This window comes from Carcharodon carcharias, chromosome 25, assembly GCF_017639515.1.
Source record: "Carcharodon carcharias isolate sCarCar2 chromosome 25, sCarCar2.pri, whole genome shotgun sequence".
Taxonomy (NCBI): Eukaryota; Metazoa; Chordata; class Chondrichthyes; order Lamniformes; family Lamnidae; genus Carcharodon; species Carcharodon carcharias.
Window position 1 is genome coordinate 45920168 of NC_054491.1, and position 9479 is coordinate 45929646.

Consider the following 9479-nt stretch of genomic DNA (forward strand, 5'->3'; position numbering starts at 1 on the left):
AGGACAGCTTAGACATAGTGGGTCAGTGCTGCTGAAGAGCGTGACTCTACCTGATTCATACTTTTCAATCATGTTTTGTGTCTCAAATAAATTAATAAAATTGGGAAAAACAAATCAGTGCATTATCCTTATTCTACTCGTATCTGACAGTGGCATTTCAGGACTAAATATTGAAAGTAGAATCCAGAGCTGTGGGTTTTTTTAACCTTTATATTTCTACTGATTATAATGACAAAATTGTGAATTGGCACATTTTTGGAATCTTAGTCATTGATCTGATCCTCTTGTCAGCAAAATACAACCGTTGTTGGTTTAACTGTCTTCATGAAAATCTAAAGGTTTATTCCCAATTTTTAATTGCATTTCTTTGGCCACAGATCCACTAACGTCACCAGAGATATCTTTTGATCAACCGACTGGAGTGTATCTAGAAGGGGAGATGGTCACCATTATCTGCATTCTGAACTGGGAATATCACAGCATCATTTACTTTTATAGAAATAATAAACTGCTGTCCTCTCGTCAACTCTTTGCAAAGGACAACATTGGGACATTCCTGGTTACCAATAAAAAACAAGGAGGGTTGTACCAGTGCAACTATAGAACTTCGATCAAAGCAAGATGGTTAGAATCCCCACTCAGCGAGCCTGAGATGGTCACTGTAGCAGGCAAGTAAAGGGGAACAGAGATTGGTAATACGTCTATTCAATGAATTAAAAAAAAATATATTTTCAATAATTCATGTTTGTTTCAAAACGAGAATGGATAATACTCACAAATTGGTCTCTGAGTTCAAGTCTTGACTGGCCCTTGTATCTATGGCTGCGGGATACACAGGCTGAAAGATTACTGTCGATGGAGGCATTAAGAGACAAACAATTGCTTTGATTCCTATGTTAGTAAATCAAAATGTGGGGAGAAATACATCTTAGATGGTGGCAATAAATGAGCAACCAGGGATCACAGCCCATAGTACACTACTACTAGTTTGATTTCTAATAAATACACAACATCAGCCTACAAAGCATCCCAGAGTCTTCCTGTGTTCCTTTTGCATGTGTGGAAAAAAAGGAACTCCAAATGTATTTTTCTAATCTTGCCTAATTTAAGAATACACAAGACACACAAGAATTAGGAGCATGAGTAGGCAATTCAGACCCCTTAGTCTGCTCCACCATTCAATAAGGACATGGCTTATCTGACTGACGCCTCAGCTCTGCCTACCTGCTTGCTCCCATAACCTTTGACTTCCTTTCAAATCAAGAATCTGTCTGACTCAGCTTTGAAAATATTCATGAGCCAGCCACCACTGCTCCCTAGGGAAGAGAATTCTACAGATTAACAATCCTCTGAGAGAAAAATAAATTCTCCTCATCTCAGTCTTAAATGAGAGACACCTAATTTTTAAACTGTGCCACCTAGTTCTAGACTCTCCCACAAAGGGCAACATGATTTCAGCATCCACCCTGTCAAGTCCCTCAGGATGTTTCAATAATATCATCTTCATTCTTTAAACGCTAATAGGGACAGGCCCAACCTGCTCAAACTCTCCTCTTAAGCCAACCCCTTCATTTCAGGAATTAGTCAAGTGAACCTTTTCTAAGCAGCTTTGAACGCAATTACAGCCTCTCTTAAATCTGCCAAACATATGATCATATGAACATGAATTAGGAGGCAGGAGGAGGCCATTCCAGTCTTGAGCTGGCTCTGCCATTCAATAAGATCATGGCTGATCTGACTGTAACCTCAATGCCACTTTCCTGCCTTCCCCAGATAACCACTGACTCCCTTGTTAGGCAAGAATCCATCTAACTCATCCTTAAAAATACTCAATGACCCCGTCTGCTCTGCTCTGGGGAGGATAGTTTCACAGACTTACGACCCTCAGAGAGAAATATTTTCCTCATCTCTGTTAAATGGCAGACCCCTGATTTTTAAACTGTGTCCTGTTATTCTATTCTCTCCCACAAGGGGAAAAATCCTCTCAGCTTCTAGTCTGTCAAGTCCCCTCAGGATCTAATATGTTTAAATAAGATTAAATAAGATCACCTCATTCTTCTAAACTCCAGTGGATACTGGCTCAGCCTTGTCCCACCTTCCCTCATTAGACAACCCTCTCATCCCACATCTTAGTCAAATGAACCTTCTCTGAACTGCTTCTAATGCAATTATATCCTTTGGTAAATAAGGAGACCACAACTGTACACAAATGTTCTAGATGTGACCTCACCACTGTGCTATACAACTGTAGCAAAACAACATGTTCCATTCCTCTTGGAATAATATTCCATTTGCCTCCTTCATCACTTGCTGTACTCGCATGCTCACTTCTTGTGATTCAGAGACCAGGGCACCCAAATCCTTCTAAATCTGCGTTCTGCAATCTCTCTCCATTTAGATAATATGCAGCTTTTCTATTCTTACTGCCAAAGTGGACTAAGACCATAAGAAGTAGGTGCAGAAGTAGGGCCATTCGGCCCATCGAATCGGCTCCTCCATTCAATGAGATCATGGCTGATCTGATAATCCTCGATTCCACTTTCCTGCCTTTCCCCATAACCATTGATTCCCTTACTGATTAAAAATCTGTCTATCTCAGCCTTGCACATACTTAATGACCCAACTTCTATAACACTCTGCGGGAAAGAATTCCACAGATTCGCTACCCTCTGAGAGAAGAAATTCCACTTCATCTCTGTCTTAAATGGGTGACCCCAAGTTCACATTTTCCCACATTATACTCGGGAGCAGAGTGCCGGGGAGGGGCACCCAGGGAACTGAGCTCCAGTAGAGAGTGGCCTGGGGAGCAGAGTTAAGTGGGTGGCGGGTATGTATGTGAATGAGGGAGAGTAAGAGTGTGATTGTCTGTCTAACCTACAGCTAGTTTCAGGTTTCTCATTTAGCCTCAGCAGCTGACATACACAGCCATTGCCAGCGGGTGAGGGTGAGTGAGTGAGTGGGTGTGTATATGGGAGTGGGAATGAGCCTGCTGCACACACACTCTGACCCTCTCACCTCCCGGTCATTTTTATTAATTACTCTTTTTGTTAAACTTAACAACTTATTGCTTTAATTTTGCTCAGCAATAGTTTCTTTTCTTAATACCTCGACAGTTTTTCCAAACTCAGTTCAAGTCGTGCCGAACCTTCTCTTTCTGAAATTTGATGATCAGCCCCTTGAGAACAAAATGGAAAAGTGGCCCCCCACCCCCACCTTCCCAAGTAAACTGACTGTTCAAGCCTGTTTTAAACAACGTTCTCGTCATCGACACTGAGCAGCCAGAGCTTGGGACCTAACCGACCGCCTTAAAGACATTGACACTTTCAGCCTGAGAATTCCAATGGTTGGAAAGTGCTTGGTCAGGTCAGCTTCACTCATTACTGCGCTTCTACTGAGGATATTGGGGGAGGGGGAGAGATGTTTGGGGAGGGGAGTCGGGAGGTTGGGGGGAAGGATGAGGAGGAGGTTGGGTGGAGTGGGTGGGGGGCTGGGGGTGAGGAGGGAGGGGTGTGAAAGAGTTTGTTGGCATTGGGGGCACTAATATTTTTCACTTAAAAACCATTGTTGTACAGACATATGGGGACTCAGCTGATTAATACATAGGAAAACAACATGATAGTAGATTTAGAAATGACATGTACAATATATTTTCTTAGAGCTTTGGCATCTCAAAATTTGTCACTGCACCCCTGGTGTAGTTCTAATGTCACTGGATTGGTAATCCCGGCTGTTGCTGTGGGGGTAGGGATTAAAATATCACCAGAGCAGCTGTTGCAATTTCAATTCAATTAATAAAATCTACAATTGAAAATTAGTCTCAGTAATGATGACCATGAAACCATCATCGATTGTTGTAAAAACCCATTTGTTCACTAACGCTTTTAGGGAAGGAAACCTGCTGTCCTTACCCAGTCTGGCCTCCAGGTGGCTCCAGACCCACAGCAATGTGGTTGACTCTTAACTGGTGATGGGAAACAATTGCTGGCCTTGCACATCCCGTAAACCAGTAAAGAAAAGCCTGCTATCCAACCTTAGGGCTATGTCAGATCCCTTCTCACTCTACACTGCTGCAAAGTAAATCTGATTGTTTAAGGTTCTTTAACATTTGAATAATTCTCCTAGATCTCCCCTGGACCTTTCCAATCATATCATGGTAATATAATATCACCACCGTCAATACCCCTTTGTCCTGTTGTCTATGACATCTTTGGCAATCTCTCCTTTGCCTCTACCTATCACTGGCCCTCTATCCAGCTCCACCTGTCCCACCCCCCTCAACCAGCTTATATTTCACCTCATTTCTCTATTTCCTTAGTTCTGGTGAAGAATCACATGGACTCGAAACGTTAACTGTCTTCCTCTCCACAGATGCTGTCAGACCTGCTGAGTTTTTCCAGGTATTTCTGTTTTTGTTTCAGATTTCCAGCAGCCGCAGTATTTTGCTTTTATTTTAGTGGCCAATAACCTATTCTCTTTAGTTACAGCCTCTTTACATTGGTCATTGTGTCTGTGGACAATATACCAAGATATTTTCTCCCTCAAACTTTTCCAGAATTGTTCCCTTCAAGTGATCAGTGTTTTCCATGTTGAGCCAAGTAACATGAGACCTCAACACTGATCAAAAAAGGCAAAGGTCATGGGGTTAGGCAGGAAGGTGGTGTTGAGGTTACATTCAGATCAGCAATGGCCTATTGAATGGTGGAGCAGGCTCGAGGGGCCGAGTGGTCTACTCCTGCTCCCAATTGGTATGTTTGTAATCCTTCCACATAAATTAGTGTCATTGGCAAAATTACCGGCCATGCTCACAGCACCACTGTTCAGGTCAGTAATTAAGGTCACAAAGGACAGCCGATATCAGTGGGGACACATTGCCAAGGACAGCTGATATCAGTGGGGACACATTGCCAAGGACAGCTGATATCGGTGGGGACACATTGCCAAGGACAGCCGATATCAGTGGGGACACATTGCCAAGGACAGCCGATATCGGTGGGGACACATTGCCAAGGACAGCCGATATTGGTGGGGACACATTGCCAAGGACAGCTGATATCGGTGGGGACACATTGCCAAGGACAGCTGATATCAGTGGGGTCACATTGCCAAGGACAGCCGATATTGGTGGGGACACGTTGCTAAGGACAGCCGATATCGGTGGGGACACATTGCCAAGGACAGCTGATATCGGTGGGGACACATTGCCAAGGACAGCCGATATCAGTGGGGACACATTGCCAAGGACAGCCGATATCGGTGGGGACACATTGCCAAGGACAGCCGATATTGGTGGGGACACATTGCCAAGGACAGCTGATATCGGTGGGGACACATTGCCAAGGACAGCCGATATTGGTGGGGACACATTGCCTAGGACAGCTGATATCGGTGGGGACACATTGCCAAGGACAGCTGATATCAGTGGGGTCACATTGCCCACTGACTGTACGGTTGTTGGGACAGGAAACCCTGCTTTTCTGAAAAAACCTGCCCCCAGAGCCCAAAACTCCATCCATCTCCACCTTAAATATACTGAGCAGTCCCCTGAGGTAGAGAATTTCAAAACTAAAAACTCAGAGTGTAGAAATCTTTTCTCATGATTGTCTTCGATGATTGACCGTTTGTCCTGAGACTATGCATCCTAGTTCTGAGCTCCCTGGTCAGGAGAAACCAGCTGTCAACAGCTACTCTGTCGAGCCCTTTAAGAATCTTAGATATTTCAATGAGATCACCTCTCATCCTTTTGAACTCCAGGGAGTATAGGCCCATTCTACTGAGCCTCTCATAATAGAACAATCAACTCATCTCGGGAAACACATTAATGAACTGCACCAACTCCAAAGCAAGTATGTGCTCTCTTAAATGATGAGACTTAAATTGTTCAGAGTACTCCAGGTGTGGTCCCAGCAAATCCTGTGCAAGTGTAGCAAGACCTGCTTAACTTGTGTACTCCAACACCCTTGTAATGAAGGCAAGAGATCAACTGTCTTCCTGATTGCATGCTAACTTTCTATTTTCTTGTGCAAAGATACCCAAATGTCTCTGATTTTTTCTGATGACTATCTGGCCTGAAGTTCCCTGCTTTCTCTGTCCTCTGTTCTTGAGCAGTAGTGTCACACTTGCCACCTTCTAATCCAAAGGACCATTTTAGAAGAAAGACAAGTTGGAAGATCACAACCAGTGCCTCCACCATGTCTGTAGCCACCTCTTTTAGGATCCTAGTGGGTAAGATATTAATCCCATTGAATTTGTTGACTTTTTAGTCCCATTAGTCTCTATCTTATTCTTCTCTGCTCTAGTGTAAAACCAGTGGTGAACTTGAACAAGACCCAAACAACACTGATGCACAGGGACCCGCAAGATAAACCCCACCACCCCCCTCGCTCTTTCCCGATGTAAGTTCACCAAGCAGAAGCTGCTGTGCTGCCCACATTGTTTGGGCCACCTCCTGCCATGGGTAAAATAGTGGCAGGGGCAGGATGAGGCACTTAAGTGGCCATTAATTGACCACTTAAGAGCCTCAAAAGTCCCAAGGGCAGACAGGCCACCCAACACCTCCATGGTCTAATCCCTCTCCTCCCTGAGCTCCCACCCTAGACGCCTGGGTGGGCCCAGAGCCCCATTTCCCAACGCTAATTGGCTGTCTCCCTGCTGGGCAGCCGCTAATCTGTTGGCTGACGCTGGATTCACCAAGCTGAGACAGCAGGGTAGAGTGAGTGGACCACATATTCCCTGTTCCACCTCCCTCACCCCAGCAGATACCATAAAATCCAGCTGTAAACATCTTGAATCACCACGGACAGAATGTTTCGGTTTCTCACTGGTGAGTATCAAAGTACAGGAGAACCATAAAATGCAGTGCATGGTCTGATGCTGTGTTCCCGTCCACCCCCAAACTGTCTCCCAGATGTATCAAGATGTTTACAGCTGGATTTTATGGTATCTGCTGGGGTGAGGGAGGTGGAACAGGGAGTATGTGGTCCACTCATTCTACCCTGCTGTCTCAGCTTGGTGAATCCAGCGTCAGCCAACAGATTAGCGGCTGCCCAGCAGGGAGACAGCCAATTAGCGTTGGGAAATGGGGCTCTGGGCCCACCCAGGCTTCTAGGGTGGGAGCTCAGGTGGGAGAGGGATTAGCCATGAAGTTGGTGGTGGCTACCAAGTTAAAGGCCCCCTACCCTCTTATTTGTTACATCAACCTAACAACAGGGAAGAAATAAAACTGACCAGCATCTAAACACTGTCACCTTCAGCAGCTGACTCTGCTGCTCCATGCAGCCATGGTCTCGTTTGCAGCAGTATTTTCATCACCCTATTGCCGACTCTTTTTTGGCCTAAATCACTCCCAGTATTTTTCCCATGTGACTAGCAATAAATGCAGAAAGCAACATAAAGTCACAGTCAGTTTCCTCATCAATGTGAAGTTATCCACTTTGGGAGGAGGAACAGGTGTGCAAAGTATTTCCTATATGGTGAGAGATTAGAAAGTGTAGATGTACAAAGAGACCTGGGTGTCCTTGTCCATAAGTCACTAAAGCTAACATACAGTGGTTGTACAGTCAGAGGTGCTTGAGTCATTGACATGTTAAAGTAATATACCTGCACAGTAGCCCCTCAGTTCTGATGTGAACAACCTGTTACTCCAGCTGTTGCTGCCATCAGGACTTTGCTGCTGTGTGGACACGTTTATCAAAATCCATTTGGTTTAAATACTGCAATGAAATGCAGCAGGTGCAGCAGGCAATTTGGAAGGCTAATGGGATGTTAGCCTTTATTGCAGCAGGATTTGAGTGCAGGAGTAATGAAGTCTCAATTGTATGGAAGCTTGGTTATACTGCACCTAGATTATTGTGTGCAGTTTTGGTCCCCTTACCTCAGAAAGGATATTACTGCCATAGAGGGGGGTGCAACGAAGATTCACCAGGCTTGTTCCAGGAATGGCGGGACTGACTTATGAAGAGAGATTGGGGAAACCGGACCTGTATTCTCTAGAGTTTCGAAGAATGAGAAGTGATCTCATTGAAACCTACAAAATACTTAAAAGGAATAGACAGGGTAGATGCAGGTTTGTCCTGGTTGGGGAGTCTAGAACCAGAGGACACACTTTCAAATAAAGAGGGGAGACACTTAGCACCGAGATGAGGAGAAAGTTCTTTACTGAGATGTTTGTGAATTTTTGGAATTCTCTACCACAGAGAGCTGTGGAAGCACAGTCATTGAGTATGATTAAGGCAGAGATACTGATTAACAATAACGTAAAGAGTTATGGGGATAGTGTGGGTAAAAGGCATTGAAGTGTTTCATCAGCTATGATCGTATTCAATGGAGGAGCAGGCTGGACGGGCTGAATGGCCTTCTCCTGTTCCTATGTTCCTATCAACAAGCTCATTAGCTGCCCTGCCCGAGTTACTGGGGACGTAGGGACTGAGGCCTGCCTGATTTGAGGGATTAGGGACTGAGGCCTGCCTGATTTGAGGGATTAGGGACTGAGGTCTGCCTGATTTGAGGGATTAGGGACTGAGGCCTGCCTGATTTGAGGGATTAGGAACTGAGGCCTGCCTGATTTGAGGGCTTAGGAACTGAGGCCTGCCTGATTTGAGGGATTAGGGACTGAGGTCTGCCTGATTTGAGGGATTAGGGACTGAGGCCTGCCTGATTTGAGGGATTAGACTCTGTGACCTGCCCGATTTGAGGGATTAGGGACTGAGGCCTGCCTGATTTGAGGGATTAGGGACTGAGGTCTGCCTGATTTGAGGGATTAGGGACTGAGGCCTGCCTGATTTGAGGGATTAGGAACTGAGGCCTGCCTGATTTGAGGGCTTAGGAACTGAGGCCTGCCTGATTTGAGGGATTAGGGACTGAGGTCTGCCTGATTTGAGGGATTAGGGACTGAGGCCTGCCTGATTTGAGGGATTAGACTCTGTGACCTGCCCGATTTGAGGGATTAGGGACTGAGGCCTGCCTGATTTGAGGGATTAGGGATTGAGGCCTGCCTGATTTGAGGGATTAAGGACTGAGGCCTGCCTGATTTGAGGGATTAGGGACTGAGGCCTGCCTGATTTGAGGGATTAGGGACTGAGGCCTGACTGATTTGAGGGATTAGGGACTGAGGCCTGACTGATTTGCAGCTGTAAAATTCCCACCCATAGGAAAGTGGATTTGACATCAGTAATGAGCTTACTAAATGGCAGAAGTGGCTCAGGCATCTCTGCCCTACTTGTGCTCCAGTTTCTTATGTTATTAGGTGCTCTCCTCCAATTACCTTAACAGAGCTTGAGATCATGCAGGGTGTAATATTAGGCTGCATTGTATACTCTCCCACAGTTTGAGTTGAAGGGGGAGGGCTCATAAAATGCGGTGTGCGGCCTGCCTCCCGCTTAGCAACCTGGACGGACCTGTTTCAAATTTTACTAGGGCCACTGGAGGCCTTGGGCAGACCACCCACCCATGGGCCTATTGAGACCATTAGTCCCATGTTCCTT

The 9479-nt window shown here is 45.4% G+C and overlaps 1 non-coding gene across 1 annotated transcript; it reads left to right on the top strand.

The window, feature by feature from the left end:
- The first annotated feature begins 7441 nt into the window (after positions 1-7441).
- On the top strand, positions 7442-7682 carry LOC121269756. Its single transcript, XR_005941404.1, has one exon. It is a non-coding gene; the product is annotated as a small nucleolar RNA SNORA53 (small nucleolar RNA).
- The last annotated feature ends 1797 nt before the right edge of the window (positions 7683-9479 follow it).